This window comes from Cheilinus undulatus, linkage group 21, assembly GCF_018320785.1.
Source record: "Cheilinus undulatus linkage group 21, ASM1832078v1, whole genome shotgun sequence".
Classification (NCBI taxonomy): domain Eukaryota; kingdom Metazoa; phylum Chordata; class Actinopteri; order Labriformes; family Labridae; genus Cheilinus; species Cheilinus undulatus.
Genome location: NC_054885.1, coordinates 16,396,843 through 16,416,274, shown reverse-complemented (window position 1 = coordinate 16,416,274; position 19,432 = coordinate 16,396,843). Strand labels below are relative to the sequence as shown.

The following is a 19,432-nucleotide window of genomic DNA, read 5'->3' as shown; positions in this document are numbered from 1 at the left end:
ACGTTATTCTAAAAGACAAATTTATGCTTTCAATAAGAAAAGCTGGTGACCACAAATAAAGACTTTGATATGACACAGAACAAATCCTCTGACTTTAGTATATCAGGGGTTTTTTTGGCTCAGCACACTGAGCTGTTTTCGGTGGGGTGTAAACTATGTGTCTGAGGAAAAGTGTGGCAAATATCAACAGAAAATATGGAACCCTTAAGCTGAAATACATCCAGATATTTTATTTCACTCAGTTTAACCAAGGTAATGAGTGAATTTAAATTGTTTTCTGGCAATGTGGATGTATTTATCTAGTTATCTTGGGATATTAAAGTTGGCTGTCCCATGACAACGTGTTAATTTTGCAAACTCTCCAGAAAACAACCAACATTAACATAACAACAATAACTGTTATTCATATTTATTGACAGTTACACTGTTTCACAACTTAATGAAAATACATTTAAACAATAATTCACTTTTGATTAACTAAAATTAAATAGAAAATAACATTTCTTTTTAAGAAGAGTAGAGAATTTAGGAGCTTGGACTGCAAAAGTGTGATGTCCCTTAAACTTTATAACCCAGTGTTTCCCATCAACAGTCTAATGTCAGCATTTCACTGTCATAGAGCTGGCAGTGAACTCGTAGGCGCACATGAGCTGTGCTGCGCACATAGCAAACAGCTATGGCATGTCTGATTGAGCTACAGATACAAGATAGTGGAAACAAAACTGGAACATTTCAGGTAAAACACAGACATTTCTCTGCACTTGTTCCTCTCCAACTGATGTCCATGTAGGATCTGCTTATTATTGCTTCCTGCATAAATGAAACATCTCTCTCTCTCTCTCTCTCTCTCTCTCACACACACACACACATACATGCATGGGCTGGGTAGAGCAATCTGTTAATGTATAATTCAATGGATTTCCTGGTTATATACTCATCCTTAGTGGCAAAACCTCAGCGTGTGAGTGTGTGATTAAGATGTGACAACCAGCAGCAAACACAAAAAGTGGAGGAGAGAGCCTGAATGGCCCATAATAGAGAGAAAGAGACACAGAGGGGCTGTGATGTGTCCCTTTTCGTCACTGCAGACAGGAACAGCTTGGATAAATATACCTCAAATTTCCAAAAGTGCAAGGACTTTTTCTGTAAAAATGTGAATGTGAATATTATGAATAATTTTTTGATCAGAGAATGTTTTTTTTTTTTTTTTTTTTTTTTTTTTTAATTTTTGGTTCTCAAGAGATGGGGGAACAAGCTTGTGCAAAAACAAAACCAGCCATTATTGTTTCCTGTAATCCATAAACATCTGAGTTTTAATTTCTGTTTATTTTCTATTGTCTTTATAGCCCCATAGCTTAAAATTCCTGTGAAATTACTGCAGCACAAATATTCTTAAGGCCAAGATTGTCCTGAAAAAAAGATGTTGAGCTTGACTGTGCACCACAGAGTTGATGCTTTACAAGCTTTTATAGACAAAAAGCTCAGGCGAGACACATCGTTAATAAAATAGCAGAGGGCTCAGACAATCAAGGCCAACTCAGACTACAATTTTTTCATCGCTGACAGCATCATGTCAGACTGTGCAACTAAAATGCTGTTCAGTCTTGACCGACAGCTTGGCCACACTGTAAGTGTGATCTGACCGCTCATCATATGCTGAAGTCACCACTGTATCTGCAAATGTGTGCGAGTTCACAGGTAGCGGGGTGGCAGAATGAATTAGAGCTATAAGGGAAGCTGTCAGTGTGACACCAACAAATAAGAAACAAGTACAGGGGTGTAAAGTGGAGACTTGTGTCTGGGTGTCAAACTAGACGACAACGCATGAAAAATGTTGACATGCTAGTCTTGTTGAGTCATGGTCAGTGTTTAATTATAACATGAAATTAAAAATCCATTAAAGAAAAGGTAAAAAAAAAGTCATCATTTTTATATCCATAATACATTTTCTCAGGGCAGAAAATCTGTATCATTTAAAATGGTTACCCTCAGGTCAGAGCAGGAAAAATTTGGAAATTGGAATCAGACAATCAAATTATAATCAGTGCACCACTGGTTAATTAACTACAAGAGCACAAAACTGTTTAAAGGGAACAAAAATCTCATAGATAAAGCCTCTTAAATTTGCTTTCAAACTGCACAAGACTGATGCATTTAACTTTAAAATTTCCAATTTTTTTCTTCCGGGGGGGCATGCGCCAAGATCCCCCTAGAAAGATCAGGGTGTCCCCCATCATAGTCTCCTTAAACCCTGTAGGAAAACACTTGATAGCACTAGTTATCCCTGAACAGTTTATCTGAGAGGGTGCCTTTAATCATAAGGGGTTAGTAAATCAATGAGAAATCTATGGGCCGGGTCATGAAAAGCTTTTAAAGTGAGTCATAAAATGTCAACATCAATCAGGGATTACTAGAAGCCAATGCAACGAGGAAACAAGGCCAGGATTTAGGTAACGTGATCTTGTTTTTGATGCAGTTATCAGTAGCTGCAGTATGTACATGTTATCATGGCAAGCAGAGAAAAAAATGAATGCATGCAAGTATTATAGTATGTCTAAAAAGCAGATATATCTTTACTTGAGCTCAAAACCACCCTGACCTAGTAAACATCACGTATAAACAGGGAAAATAGAAGTTTCCTCTAATGGTAGAAAATGTTGTTGAAAACACATGAAGATTGTAGCATTTTCTTCAATACCTAAGATGTGAATTGTCCAACTGCGTTAAAGGAAAATCAGTGTGTTTTCTTTGTTGTGACTCAAGAGTGCAGCTGGGAAGGTTATGTTTAATCTTCATGCTAGCTGTCTAAGCCAACCGCAGCACTTCAAATTACATAAATCAGTCCCACTTCTGTTGTACTTGAAATCAGCTCTGTATGATAATTCTGCATGCTTATGATAATCAGCACATCTTGTCTCTGTAGTTCTGCTCAGGGCAATGACACTGTGTATTTTATCTCTTATTATCCCAATTGTGACGGTGGTTCATTTCAACTGAAGCTCACAGATGGAGCTTCATTTGTGTCCAAACAGAAAAAAGATATTTATTTAGGTTTATCTTGGCCTTTTAAGAAAGAGACGAACATCAACAAGTGTCATCGTCCTGATTATGTGCTCATTGGGTAACACTTTAAAAGAACTGTCCACTTATTAATGCATGATTAACTAGTGATTAAAATTTAACAAATGTTTTAACACATTATTAAGTGTGTGTCAAAGTCAGTGATATGCTAATTTAAATACTTAATAATGAGTTATTAGCCAAGGAGCTTGCTAATTTGAAACACGCTGTCATCCATCAACTCTGCATGAGCCGCAATTAAGTCTAATACTGAAAATATCGATAAAATGTGAACATAAAAGTAGAGGAGCAGGATAACGTTTTCTCAGAGTCAGATTAACTTTGAAAGTCACAGAAATAACACAAAGGCTTTTTTGATTTAAAGGTAAGAAGAAAGACTAAATACAGGACATTAACCTTGTCAAAGAGACATTAACTTCAGTTAGTGATGATCATTACTACTTTGTTCCTATTTGCTTTAATTTCATGAAAAGACTATAAAAGTGTCTGGACTAACACTGGAGAATGAAGCCAGTTAGGCATCTCATTTTCTTATTTTAAAACATGTTGTGTCATAGTGGCTGTCTTTCTCTTTAAAGGTGGCACATCCTTATCCTTTAACACCTTTGAACACAGTCCCAGGTAGTCTGAATCACTGAGAGTGTTAAATCTAATACAAGAAAAGTGTTTATACGTGTCCACACTTTTGAGTGTTAACACTTTTCAAAGTGTTACTTTTTTTACACTGAACCAGTGTTACTCCAACTCTGTATGGTGTTAAAAATTTACACTGGTGAACACTGAGTAGTGCTGCTAGTACTCTATACTAGTGTCAGTGTTAAGAAATCAACTCTACCAAACTACACTTAACTCTTGTGTGATAACACTAATGAGTGTATTACAATTAACCACTGCCCCTCTCCCACAAACCTATTAACAACAAGAAACAAGACATGCAAGTTTCACAAAAAAATGTGTATTGAAAATCAGGTACACCTAACATCATTGATTGCCACTTCACATTGTACAACAGAAGCAATGTGAAGTGGCAATCATGGAGCAATGAGGCAGATTCAGAGCTGAAGCATGCTCGGAGTTGACAGACTGCACTCCATTAAATTAAGAAAGCCATTACCACAATCAGGAAGTGACCAACCTAGCAGACAACTACACTCATGATGCAAAAGTGTTAAACATCAAAAACTTAAGAACTCAAAATAAACATGTGCAAGTGAATCCCAGCATTGATCCCCGTGCAATAGGCAACATCTAAACACAGCTAAACGTCTAAATACATCTAAAACATCTAAAATATATCCAAACACTATGCACAAAGGCATGACGGGAAAACTCTGCCCCCCAGATTTGAAATTGCAGTAGGCGGGGCTTGGATGAATTGACACTCTGTAGAGTAGGATTAACTGTCAAATAACTCCAACACTGAAGGCCATTTACTTTAAATGGAGTTAAAATTACACTCTGAGTGTTAAAATTAACACTGAAATATTTAACACTGAGAATTCAACACTCCAGTTTTTGCTGTGCAGGATCACCATCACCTTACAAAGACATCCAACCCTAATTCCTGAAACTTTGGGTTTTTAGATGTAACACTGCAGCACATCTCTGCACGCAGGGCCAACCTCTGCATATATTTGCGGGCATTCTGGAGAGAAACAGAGGAGGAGAGGGAGAGAGATAGATTAAGGTTGGTTTATCATCTGTGGCTCGTAAATTTCGGATGCATACAATGACAAAAAAAAGACCACAAAATGTTTGGCTCATTTTTCAGTAACTTTAAAACGCTACGGTGCAATTAATTTGCATTAAATTGTTATTGTCGTGTTATTTTTGTATGGTTAATCAATCAAAATAACGTGTTTTGACAGCACTAATTTATACTTTTCGATGTCCTATGCTACCTCTGATATGTTTTGACTGTAAAAGGTAGAGAAAAAGTTGCATGGACGGTAAAAAATGACCAAAATTACCATCCTAAATAACCAAAATGTTAATTGCATGGGATCAGCATTACCTATGGACCTCTGTGTGTTGAAATATGGCGTAATATCTGCCCTGGGATTTTGCTTTTAACATGGTTGAGTCACATGGGTTTAAAAAATACAGATGTCCATAGGGCTATGTATGATAATGTGCTACAACGTGAAATAATATCCTAAACAAAAATGAAAAAAGGGGAACGTTAAATGTTTCTGTCAATTGCAAAAAAAAATATCTTAACCGATAACATGGCTATATTCAAAATTCTTGGACATTTTTCAATTGCCCATAAGGTTGATGTTTTTTCAGTCAACCAGGCTGTGATGTCACCGGGCAAACTGACCGGATGTAGCATTTAAGATGTCATATGATGGGATAGAAAGGAATAATAATTATAATAATAAATTAGAGACCTAGACATTTCATTTCTTTTGACTCAGATAAGGGGTCTTCTAACAAACCAGGAAAAAAAGAGTTAAATTGTTCATGAATGACTGAAGCCAAGGTTGGAGTATTGGTACAAAGCTACACTAAGTCATCCTGGTGCAGCTCTGTACTGGTGAGATCATACTGCAGCACAAAAGAAAAGGGTGGGAGAGAAAGACAGAGGGTCATGAAGAGTGAAAAGGGGAATAGGAGAGAGAAAGTCCAAGTGAGAGAACAGTAGACAAAAATGGGGAGTAAAAGGAACAGAACAAATCTGAGAGGAGAAAGAGATAAAGACAAAAAGACAGACAGGAAGACAAATAGCAGAGGGATGCTGGGAGAAAACTAGACAGAGAGGGAGAGAAAGTGAAAGGAATGGTGAAACGAGGATGAATTTCAGAGGGGCAAAAGATGGACGGAAAAGCGGGAACATGAAAGGGAAGAGGAAAAAAGTGAGAAAAAGGTAAAAAGGTTGAAGGAAAAAAAAAAAAAATAAACAGAGAGAGAGAAAAAAGGGAGAAAGTACAAGGATCACATGGGCAATGTGGAGCCAATTTGAGATGCTCTCCCTCCCTCGTTTGATCCCTCTCTGTCCGTCTCCACGGCGATTAACGGCCCAGAGAGTTGTCACGGGAACGACCAAGAGGGGGAATAACGAGGAGAAGGGACGTCATGTGGACCAAGTAGAGTAGACACTGAGGAAGAGAGAGAGGAGGGAGAGAGAGTGAGAGGGGAGGACCCCAAACCACAGCAGCACATAATTAAAATTGCTCCTCACACACACATTTCAACAAATCCAATAATGAACAGCCTCTGTTTGTCCCCACTGACACACACAGTTCACCAGCTTCCTCAAACTTTAACCATCTCATGCTGCCTGTCATCAACGTGACGATCGGTGCGAGGACTGGTTCACTGATATCATGCGTGTTTGTATGATGGAGAGCTGAAAAAAGGGGGTGTGGCCAAAATGGGCTGAATAAATGTCAGTCAGAATGAACACAACGGATACTTCAGGTGAAAAAGTTTGTATAGAAATTCAAATTATTCAAATATAGGCGTCCCCATGGCAGGAAAAAATTATTCATTAAAATTAAAAATCTGATGAAGTATTTCCCCTGGAATTCACTTTTCATCATCAGAAACAGCGTTTAGACAGAATCTGAAACTCTCCAGTGAAACACAGGATAATGACAAAGTCAGTCATGGAGAACAAAATAAACTCCACCTCATATATTAGTTTGGAAGTTTTCCATCTTTAAACCAGGAGTCAATTACTTGATTAGTAAATCAGAAAACTTATAACTGATCAATCCCTGCAGGAGTTCACAAGCTTTCTCTGTCAGTGTTGCAGCCTAAAAAGTCTCATTTGAAGCAGCTTTTATCAAAAAGTTGCTCTGCAAGTCTCTACATTTTAATTGCAGTTACAATTTTGACCTCCCACATTTATGAAACAAGACAACCATGATTAAATGATTATTCCACTTATCATGTCAAGCTTGGTTTGTCCACAGGTTTTGCCATGTGGGAAATGTTTTAGTGTTTGTTGTGATACTCTGGCATGATAATAATTCTTTTTGCTTATTCATTGCTATTTTATGTCCCTTTTTTGTATATTGATGTTTTTCACTTATTTATTCGACGCCTGCTCAAAAAAAAGTTACAACAGGATATCATTACGTACATTTTGTTGATACATGCATCAATACAGATTTTACAAGATCAATATGGTCATTGATTTTGTGAAGGCAGTTTAACAATACACCTTGGTGCAGTTAACATCAAAGCCAGCAGATGGCAGCAGACATAAAACTACAAGATGCAGCACACCTCTCAACCAACCAGTGTTGCAAACTTAGCAGCTTTGTCACTATATTTAGCTAGTATTAAGACTCACTTAGCAACTCTTTTTCACAAAAGCAACTAGTGACAAATCAAGCAACATTTTCTAGCGTTACTGGACACTTTTGGAGACCATGACATGAAAGCATACATAGTTCTTACTCTTTTCAAAGAGCATTGGCAGTGGGCCCTCCCCTGTCCCAAAGCACTCATAGGTGGCGCAGCAGTCCCTCCCAGCTGCAGTCAGAGCAGGAGATGTTCACCCCTCTGCATCCAGACTGCAGATAAATCGCACTGACAAAGCTGCCTTGGCAGATTTTTCTATTGTCTTGTTTGGTCCATTAAGATTGTTAGAGTAGATAAACAAAAACGTTAAAAACGTTATGGAATTATTGTTATTACCTTCGCCAAGGAGGTTATATGATCAGCAGGGTTTGTTCGTTAGTTTATTAGTTTCGTTAGTTCGTTAACAACATAACTCAAAAAGTTATGGATGGATTTTCATGAAATTTTCAGGAAATGTCAGAAATAGCATAGGGAGAACTGATTAGATTTTGGAAGTGATACGGATCACCGTCTGGATCCAGGAATTTTTTTAAAGGATTCTTGGCTATTGGGAGATAGGGCTAATGGCAGAGGTCTGCGCTCTCTGAGTGCTTTTCTAGTTATTATTATTATTATTATTGTAAAAACATTCTGGTTACAAATGTTTATGGTTTACTGTGGCTTGTTGTAAGCTTTTAAGTGGACCATAAGGTTAAAAACCAATCCAAACTTAAGAAAACTAAACCAAAAATCAAAAAAAGAAAAAAAAAAAGAAAAAGAAAAGAAAAAGAAAAAGAAAAAGGAAAAACATGAGTAACCCCCAAGCCTGAAAAAAAAATGGCCAGAACTGTGACATCAAAAAAAAATAAGAATTGAAGAAAGTTCCCCATAGATCTAAACATATTTGGGGTATTTATTTACTTATCTTTTTTTTTTTTTTTTTTTTTTTTTTTACAATTTTTGTCATTCTCACTTTATTCCTTTCTCCTACAGCATCTATAACAATTACATGGCAAATTATGCAAATAAGATGATGACATTATTTAGCGACTTCTTGCAACTTTTAGGACAGCAAATCGCTACTTTCCTTACTGAGGGGTTGGCAACACTGCACTCGACCAAAACTAAGTTGGGACTCAGACCAGTAACATGGATCATAGTTTTTATCCTCAGCCAACAGGTGAAAAGCACTGTATATATGTCTCTCCTTCAAAATAAAATACCCTGTTACCTTAGTTCTTACAGAAGAAAAGGGATATTTACAGAACCTCTTGCAAAGATATATGACAACATCTTACAAAAAATACTGAAAATGCTGTTTTAATTGATAAAATTTAATTTTAATTGAAAAAAATCAATTTAAGCCAGAAAGACAAGCCAAATAAATATCCAGGGGACCTTAGCTCTTTGTTTGGTGAACTGCTCCTTTAACACACTCACTGGTTCCCACAGAGGCAAATAACTGGCATGCAATGTTCATAAAAAACACCCTAACTCAGTCAGTCAAACATGCTGTGAATGATTAATGCAGGTCCTCTGCCTCTGTAATCAACATATCAGCCACTCAACATGGAAGCCATTCAAAGAGCACCGCTTCTTCCGTCTTTATCCAATCTGATTGGCCACGCTCTCAAACAAGCCAGAAAATCGGCATTGAAGTCAAATTGGGTGTGTGAGTGTGTATTCCTGAGTGTGTGCATCCTAGTTGTCTCTATGTCTTCCCTGCTGACTTCACCACCTGTTCTAGACAATGTCAACCAGATTCATTTATCTATCAGCAGGCCTCACTGAAAACACACACAAACCCAAGCAGGCTCATTAACATAAGCACACACCCATATCATCACACACACTAATTATTGAGTCATTTCTAACAGCCTAGATTGACTGACTTGCAGATTTTTAACTGCTTGCTGTGCTGTCTAATCAAACAACAAGAGTCTGTTACTCTTATTCCAGATAGAATGAGATAGTTAGCTGTAACGGACTCATGTGTTGGATCTTTGTCTTTTTGCATTGCATAAAAATTATAATGTAAAACAATTCATGTTGCACCAGTAACCAACTGAAAAAAAGTTTAAACTTTGCATTAAGTGATTTGAAAATACCTTAAATTTTCAGTTTTTCCTACCAGAAGGAATAAAGGGTTAATAGACTCACAAATATTTGATTTCTATGAGTAGAGGGGGAGTTGGTTTAAAAGATAAACCAACAATTTTTTTAAACATATGAATGTATAATAATTTTATAGCCTAATGTATCAAATGAGCCATTTTGGTTGTTAGGGCTTATGTGTCACATTTATTTTACACCTGACACTGCTGCAGATATAATGATGCATACAAATCAATGGTGCCTAAAATCATTGACATATACCAGGCTCTGATGACCAGGAAGAAAACCCCCAAAAATAACTCATTTTTTCACTATTCCCATCTAAAACACAGGGGAGTAAGGGGACAGAACCTGGCATTTGAAGGGCTACATTTCCTTAAAGTTATATATATATATTTTATTATTATTTTTATGAGTAGAGATGAAGTTGGTTTAAAACATTACCAAGAAAAAGGTTTTAAAAATATGAAAGTATAATACTTTCATAACTTAATGTATGAAATGAGCCATTTTGGTCATTAAGGGCTCTTAAGGATGTGACATTTTAAGGGCCTCCAAAGGTTAAATCAATTAGTTGAATGGCTGATCAATAGGTTACAAATCATGGCAAAAGTGTGTGATAGAGGAAATACAGTATTTTGAAAAAAGAGAGTGGACCCTGGTGGTCCAATCAATAATGTGTTTAAGTGAACAGGGTTGTACTTGTACTCAAGGTTGCTGAAGTAATAGAGACACTAACAATGATAGACCATTGGACACTTGTAAGTCTTTCCTGCAAACAGCTTTCAGACCTCATTCAAGGTATTTACAACCAGGAGAGCTTCATTCATACATCTAAGAGCATTTGAGTTAACCTAACCATGTTTTACTTTTGATTACACACAATAAATTCTTGAACTCACATCTTTAAGCAAAGTTTAGAAGGAATTTCTTAGGAGAGATTTACCTTGAGTAACAAAATCTATACTGGTCAGTGTAAATCTAACCTCTAAGTTCCATATACTCCCTGTCTCTCTAATGAAAACATTTCAGCCAGGAAAATCCTAACATCTACAAGGACTGGGAAGCTGAACAGACCTGCAAGGCAAGCAAAGTAAGCAGTCATACAGCACCAACACAAAAACGGTCACCAGCCTCTTTTAGGGATCTTAACCAATATTTTTTTACCTGCTTATGCACACGCCTCCTCCTGGCAGCAGCACTTTAGTTAAGTAGACCTTAGCAGCTGTCACTGCTCTCAATGGTGTGTCATTAAACATGCAGAAGCTAACCTTAAGAGCATGTTAGAAAATGTTGGTCTAAATTATCATAACTTGACACTTTTTGTATTTGAACTGAGTTTTAAGGCAAGGTGATGCATAAGTGAAAAAACGCTGGCTAAGAAGTCACAGCCTGTGAATTATAATTAAAAGATTAAAAAAACTTTTTCCTCAATGCCAGCCTCATCAGATGCCGTTGATATTGGTGAGCACAGAGTGCTTTTATCAAACAGATTTGGAGTATCTGATTGGCTGCCGCCTCTGTTTCACAGGTTGTTTTCACATTGGAGTCAAACTGCCACCAAGCATCTGTTTCATTGTGTGTGCTTCTAATGGTTAAACAGTATGTGCTGATATGACTGGCCTGTTTTTAGGACATGTTGTTGTTTGCTGATATGTATTAGAGCTCTTGTCTCTATTACAATCTCTTATCTTTATGTACTAAGAGTGGGGTTGTTGTGAGGTTATTGTATTAAAGATGCCCATAAAAGTCTGCAATTATTTCAGCACCTCAGTATAATGGAAAGCTTATCTGCTCTCTGGTGCTCATTGTCAGATCTACACACTTCAAAGGCGCTGTCCATGGTTCTGATTAGGGATGCTTGAGATGTATTGGCTAACGGTTTAATTTGGATTGCTTTATAGTTTACAGTTAAACTAATTATTAACATATCTTCATTATTTTAGTTGTTTTATAATGACTACTGCCTTGCTGCCACTATGCTCCTAACTTAGACACAAAAAACCACAAATTCATGGCACCAATAGCATCTTGTGGGAACAAAGCGGTTCAGCACTACTTTGAGAGAGAATGGAGATAAAGTTGTACAGAGTGGCCAAAATGCTAATCACGATTATTCTAAACAATACTGTGATCATGATTTATTAATCATGATCAACTTTAAATTCAAAGGACTTTATTTTTTTGGTTTTGAAAACCTACTTTTTACTTACCACTTTCCAGATCTAGACTGAGCCAAACATTCTGCTCTGCGTTTTGGCTGAACATTTGGTCAAACATGACACAGCAGCCGCCCCTAAATGCATCAGCTGCTTCATTGTTTGGCTGTGCAATGTTTATCAAAAAAGTGGCCTTGGGAAGAAGTTAGTCACAAGGGATATAAATTGATTATAAAGACTCATCTACAAATGAATTTTATCAAACCGTACTTCATATTTTGTGTACTATGGCTACTTTTGAAAGTAATTCAGTTAATGTTGATGCTTAAGCTAGGTTTTTCTCAGCAAACTATTCTTTACTGTGCTTTTATTTGTCTTTATTTATTATTTATGTCTTTTGTACTGTCTTATGCCTAGTTTACATCCAGTAAGGAAAATGCTCTTATTTTGAAAGACAAGAAAACATACAGTTTATCACCAGTTACAGCGTCAACTTGATTATGGCAAATGAGACTAAAAAAAGGGAAAGTTCAGTCTCATTCAGATCAGATGTTTGCAACGGAATTAAGGTTGAAGCTGTTTAAATGTGAGCTGTGTTATGTCAGAGTCTATACTGATGAATATTGCCAAAAAAAGTTAAAATCCACATCCACATTCAAATCACTGCTCAAAACTCACTTTTTTAAACTGGCTTGTAAGGTTTGACTCTGTTGCTGTCTTGTCACGTTGACTGCTTGCTTGTTTTCTCTGTTTGATTGTGATATTGTCCTGTTTTTGGCTCTTTCTTTTGTGTAATATATTTTATTATTATTGTACAGTGTCTTTGAGTTTTTGAAAAGCGCTTTATAAATAAAATGTATAATTATTTATTATTATTATTATTATTATTATTAACATTCTAGCGAAGAGAAAGGCAAAGCGGAGGCTTAAGTGTGTGAGTGTCTGCAAGTGCTTGCAGAGAAGAGGAGGGGTAATTTAGAAGATTCAAGTCATATGCAAATAACCATTAATAAAGGAGAATATTCACAAAACATGATTCAAAACCAATGAAGATATAAAGAGGATAATAAGGGGATAGACCACATATAGCTTTCTATGGGCAGGGCAATGTTTCCTTGATCGTGGGATGGTCAAATTCGTGATTACAAGTGAAAATCAATTAATTGTGCATATCTATCCTGTTACATTAGAAGCGCTGATTGTAGACATTCAGCTCAGAAAGTTGGACGTGGACATGCAAAGAGGATTGATAGGCCAGTGGGTTAACACTGCTAATATTAGGCACATTCTGCTAACCACAGTGTAGAGTCTACAGTCAGTCTGTTGCCTACATGAAATTATAATTCGTGTTTATCTGGATGGAAACAAGCCTAATTCTGATAGCTTTCTCTTTGACTGTTGTGCTGTGAAAAAAACAGTAGTCTAGGTCACACACGGTCTTTGCACACTGAGTCTATTTTCTTTTTTCTTTTATTACATTTCTTTGAAACTGAACCAGATTTTTACATTTCTTGTGTACATGTATGGGTTTTCATGTGTGTAACCTTTCACATAGTCACTAGGCTTAATATAAAAGGCCAAGTGTCCTCTACAGTGAAGTAATTAAAGGCTCTGTTCATCATCAGTAGACTCACAATAAAAAAAAAATATATAATGCACAAATTTTGCATCAACATTGATATCTAAAGTACTATCTAAATGATAAAGATGGAGCTCATAGTTACATTATCTGGCTGCTTTTCTTTACTGATGAAAGAGTAGCCTTGTGCAGTAATATAGAAAATTGAGAATGCAATCTAGCATGATGAATCATGATGTATGATGATTCATAGAACTGAATGATGAGACCTGTAAAGAAGCACAGCCCCGGTGACCCCACACATTTATTTGGTCAGAAAATGTCAGAGAGGCAGAAAAAATCTTGAGGATAATCTTTGTTCCTTGTTTCCTTGCTGACAACTCTGAAACACAATCAGTTTACTGTTTCCAACAAAAAGCCTGAAAATCCCCACAAAGTGACCTTGCTGTTAAAGCTTCAGCCAGGGATGCTGACACCAAAAAAACCTCTCTCTCACAAACACACACAAAAGCCAGGTTCCCTCCTCATCCATCCCCATCCATCCGCCTGCCTGTTTTGTCCGACGTCGCATCCATCCGCCTATTCAGCTCCCACAAAAAAAAGAGTCCCAGAAAAGAAGGAGAAGCACATACAATAGAGAAGTGCGTGGCAAGCAGGAAATTGAATGTCAAGAAGCCTTGTTTGCTCCTGATGGAGGTTTTGAGGGTTTCGCCTGAAGGGGACAGAAAGACAGGGAAGAAAGAGGAGGACAGATAATAAAATACAAGAAAAGGAGTGAGAAAGGGAGAGGAGGAGGGGGGGTAATAAAAGGTGGAAAGAATACAGATGCAAAGATAAGAAGTGACAGACGGACAGAGAATAGAGAGTCCATCACACTCAAAAGAGTAGAAGGAATGGGGGGGGGGGGGTCTGTGGTTGGAGGTGGCCTCTCGTAAGCAGCGACTCATATCTGTGTGACTGTACAGTATGTGTGAGTGTGACAGTCTGGTTTTCACAGCTGGCTCTATTAATCACTCTCCAAGGGGATGCAGGTCTGACTGACTGACTTACATCCATCTTTACACACATTCATGGCACACACAGACGCTGGCATGCATAAAACACTGATTAGCAATACAAAAAGGCTGCAAAGAAAAAAGAGCCGTGTATACGAGAGAAGAGAGGGAGAGAAAAAAAAAACAACACAGGGAGGAAAAACAGAGGAGACAGACGGACAAAGAGACAGAGGGCAGAGGACAGAAGTTCAGTGAGCTCGTGCTGGAATGAAAAATGGCTTTAGGAGAAGAGGAGGAGGAGGAGGAGGAGGAGGGTGTTGAATCAAGTCCTGAGTAAAAATAAACAAGTGCTGAAAAGTGAATTGGAAGAGAAGCCAGTGAGCTTGGTCAAAGTGTTTCGGTATAAATAGCCCAATTAGCATGGCGGGGCCGTCGCTATGGGCTCTCAGACACAGCGTGGCTGAGCCGCTCTAATAACTGGCTAACTTCACCAATTATTCCACTGTTTAACCAGGCGGAAACTTAATCGCAGCACCTGGTTATTTAGACACACTGTCCGCCCTGACAGTCTTTACGCCATTAGCTGTCATCTTCAGTCAGCGTCAAACTTTCTCCTGTTTCTCCTTGCATCAACCTCCTGAAAACTCTCCTTCTTTTGGTAAATGAGTGGAGGTACGCAGCCACTTTATTCACATTTTTATCACTACAATACACAGCCATTCATACCTCAAATTGTTTAATATATAAATTGAAATGAATGACAAGTTTTATTCTGGAGTCTACATCTATGCTAGCAGCTCTGTGATTCACAATGTTGTCTCAATATGGTGTGTTTAGCAGGCTATGCTTACAAAACACACTGTTTATAAAGCTGACATGCTAATATTAGCAATTTTGAACCATGTACGATCATAGAAAATGCCTTTAGATTAAAAGTTAATTGTTAATGAACCAAAGTCCTAAACGTATTCAATCTTGACCTGATCCTGTCGGTAACTATCGCCACACTTCTGACGGGTGCGTAACACCGTGAATGTCTTTAGAATATGTTTCTGTAAAAGGCTGACACTTTTTTTTTTCCCTCTTACATGACTGTCAAACAATATCATGAGCATAATTGTAAATATACTTGACCTTTGTTACTGGAGGATACCACAAGAGCCCGCACGAGTGAGCTCAGGCCATTTATAAATATCTGATGGGTGGGATGTAAACCACCAACATGGTAACACTCAAAGAGGTAACTGAAATCATAAATCTGAGATCTGAACAAATAAATATCAATCAGTACTGTAAGTATTAAAATTAGATCAGGACAGCCAAGAGATGACCAGTAGGAACTCCATTCCTCAGACATTTTTGTCTGTTTAAGACATTGTAGTACCGGTGTTTTGGTTTACCTTGTGACCCTGACAACTGGTGACTTTCTGGTGACTGCGTAGATTTTGGAGTTTCAACTAATGTTGGAAAATAAACATTAAACAATTGCTCCTTTGTCTAGTTTTAATTCATTAATTTTAGTTTTCAAATACATGTCAGACATGTATTCAACAAAACTACACAAATACAAGCACAACCATGTACACTTTGTTGAAAGTCAGCATTTTACAGGGTCACCTGATGAACCCAAACACTGACCATGTTGCTTTTTGACCATTTTGACAGCACTCTATCACTTTGAATGTATTTGGGTCTTGAGGGGGCTCTGCCTTTCTTAGATACAGGTAGGTGGGGCTCCAGGCAAAAAAAAAAATAAAAAAAAAATAATAACAATAAAATGTTGGAAACCACTGTAATACAAGGTGACACAATGCATTGTTGCGATATGATGCATTTCAATACAGGTCTACACAATACATTCCCATATAAAATAATATGATACAACAGGATAAGATAGAAATTCAGGCATCAAACTGTAAGCAAAGGCCAAATAAGGGATGCACTATAATGCATTTTTCCAGATATCTGTGAGGCAAAAATAGACATGAATGAATGAATTTACTAAAGTTAAATGTAATACATTGCTAATATGTGGACACTTTTTACCTTACTGGGGGACGGCGTTAGATTATCTGACAAGTCTTGTGACATTTGCTTCATGAATCTCACTTTCGGTTGTTGCTGATGTCCTTTTAAACCTTTTGTCTAGTTTAGAATCTAAAAAAATCTAGTCATCCCTTGTAGGGTATAAATATCCTTAGAAAAATTCATGTTAATTCAGCCAAAAGTGTAAAAGATGTCTCATTGTCAGCCTGACCCACCTGCGACTGAACGCCTGATTGACTTTTATTTATTTGATCCCCAGAGGTGTTAATGATGCCGCTGCTGATAATGACAGAAACACATTCTGCATACAACCTTAGGTAAAAAATAACAATAATGAAGAATCATTTCCACTGTATCACCACAATCATCGTTTGTTTCAGTAATTAAGTTCCCAGGATAAGTGCTTGCTAAAGCGCCCGCCTCCCAGTTAGCTCCTCAGACATCAAGATGGATCAGTGGTAAGCTCCCTCTAAAGCCTCCAGGCAATGCAGAGTTAATATTGAGTTTCAGTACCCAGATGATTTATTCATAATGCATCAATCTTTCTCTGCCTGTTTATGTGTTTGTTTATGGATTTACAGTGTTTTTCCATGCATGAAATAGTTTGAAAAAGGAAAAAAAAAATCAAATCAGATGAAATTCATTAACTTATGGAACACTTGTTCTTTTCCCTCCTCTTTTCCCTCTTCGGTTCTGTGCATTTTGAAACACGTAAACAGCCGCAGAAACATAGGGGACACGTTAATACACTCACTTTATCAAACTACACAAACACAAACACCCTCACATGGCCCAGTACCACTTCCTGGAGCTATATGACACAATGAAAGGAGATGCAGGAGATTCTTTTCTTCTTTTGAGGGTGGAGAGTGTCTCTTGTTTTGTTTTTCGGCAATGTGAAACGTGACCCTATTAGCATATGCACATCGGTAGCTTTCCAGACCAGATTTTGGGGCACACTGCCTTGTAATCTGAGGCATATTACCATTGACATGAGTATGCCTTTTTGCTATCTCTCTGCTTTTGTCAAGCTATGTCAGTCTCACTTGTCAATTTTTCCCAAACCCCCTTACTGCACATTTTCAACACTGTCAACACCAGCTGCTGAGCTACTTGAAAGCATTGTAGCTCGATATACCATCAGAAATTATCATGGATGCAGTTCTGTCCCCACGCAAGTATTAAAAGGCTGTTATTAATTATGTATGTTTGCACTGACTGACATGTTGAAAGCACCTGTTTGATTGGGGATATAATGGACAGCTTAAATCCATGCATGCTGATAGGCAGCACAGTGTCAGCATCGATATAGGACTTCTGTGTGTTTTTGTGACGGATGAAGGTTCTTTTTACAGACTTGTGGGTAAATTAATTGATTTTTTAGACATTTTTCCAAAGGGATGACAAACAAAAACTGACAGAATGGAACAAAAATACTCAATTCTGCTGGCAAAGACAGAGTGGAACAGAATGAAGTGGCTGCCAGGATGCCAAACAGGTACTGAGTTATAGTAGCAGAATTTTAATTGTTTGTAATAAAATTGCAGGAGCACCAACACCAACACCATCTGAGTCCACTCGTTTTAATTTTCCAAATTATATATTATATATATTATTATGTTTCTTCTTATTTTAATGAAATAAGTGTCTGTTTCAGTTATGTTTGTCTACGTATGAGGTCTTTAATGGTGTGGTTTATATTTTTATGTTATCAGGTTATTACTGAAATTGGGCACACCTTTTATTCCATTGAACTTCTCATGTAATAAAAGGAAGAAATGGCCCTCTGTTCACATAGGAAAGACTTTCTATATTGTTTGATAATGATAACAGTAACGCTGGAGACATACTTGCTCTTAAACCTTGTGTTTGTGTATGCAACTGGCAGCATTGTGCAAAAGATGCTCACAAAGCCTTCTTGTCTCTAACCTGCATGTGTTATAGAGGATATCTCTAGCGAGCAAACCAGAGAGATAAGGTCATGTGCAACTTCTGAGTGTGTGGGATGTGAATTAAAGAAATGGTAACACTGAAAGAGGTTGAAATCACTCTGAGATCATGTCAGGAAAAGCAAAAGCAATGCCAATTTAGATGCAATGTCCCCACTCTGCTTCTGCAGCATTTTCTTCTGTGCATGGACATAAGACTCCTGGGTTCAAGTTTAAAAGGTTCCTTTATCAACTCTTTAAATGGGAAATGTCTTTTGCTATCTATTTTAATGTGCATTTTTCACTCTGCAGCAGCAATGGCATATCCTAAAGACATAAATCTTGCAGACTTGGTCAATCAGCTCCTCTTCTAATCCCCTCTGCTTCTACACAACCCCTTACCTTCACTCAGCAAAGTGCATCTTGAGACTGAGCAGCATTTATTTTTGAGGAAAAGCTAAGCCAACACTCCAAATAGATCCAGGGCATGATGGGTAACCATAATGGGCATGATTATCTTCTTCTGACAAAACTAAGACTTTGTTTAAAGTGAAAGTGTGTTACCATGTTTTTAAATTAACACATCCTACCTGTGTCCTACTGAAAAGATAAATGTTCAGAGAAGAAATTCCCCAGTTAGGCCTGAATATTTGCCCCACAAGTCAAATGATGGTCAGCAAAAAGCCAGCACTTTTCCAGGCTTATCAATGTCGAACCCAACCTTGCAAAGCAGATGGATACGCCCATTTCCATGTTTCTCACTGGCGAATCCATCTCCATCAACAGTGATCTCCAGAGTCCCAGAGCCACCCCCATCTATGCTAGCTCTCACTGCTCACCCTGCCACACATTCCTATCCTACATACCCTACCACATTCTCAACACAGCCCACACAGCATAGCTACCTTCAACAGACCCATGCTCAGCATATGCAAACTCCAGGTAGTGGCAATGCTGATACTACCAACCCTAGCACATGGCTCATAGCTGCCAACACATAATGGTAAGATTTCCTGAAGCTGGTGTCAGACATGAAACTGCAAAGGGAAGACAAGCAAAGAAAGAAAGACAGAGAAAACGGAGAACATGCAAAAAACATGCAAGCATCTCATTTTACAGCCTCTACCAGCAACAGGAAGCGCCACAAGTGGGTCATTTCTTCACTACTCTGATGGCTAAAATTGCCTAGCTCTGATTTTGACAGACAGGCCTCAATATTTGTCGACAACACAGACA

The 19,432-nt window shown here is 37.7% G+C and overlaps 1 long non-coding RNA gene across 2 annotated transcripts in view; it reads right to left on the bottom strand.

The window, feature by feature from the left end:
* Positions 1 to 6,019: 6,019 nt before the first annotated feature.
* LOC121503741 overlaps positions 6,020 to 19,432 on the bottom strand; it is a 120,613-nt gene continuing 107,200 nt past the window's right edge. For both annotated transcript variants that reach the window (XR_005991383.1, XR_005991384.1), the window contains exon 6: positions 6,020 to 6,182. This is a non-coding gene — a long non-coding RNA (uncharacterized LOC121503741). The remainder of the gene's footprint in view (positions 6,183 to 19,432) is intronic.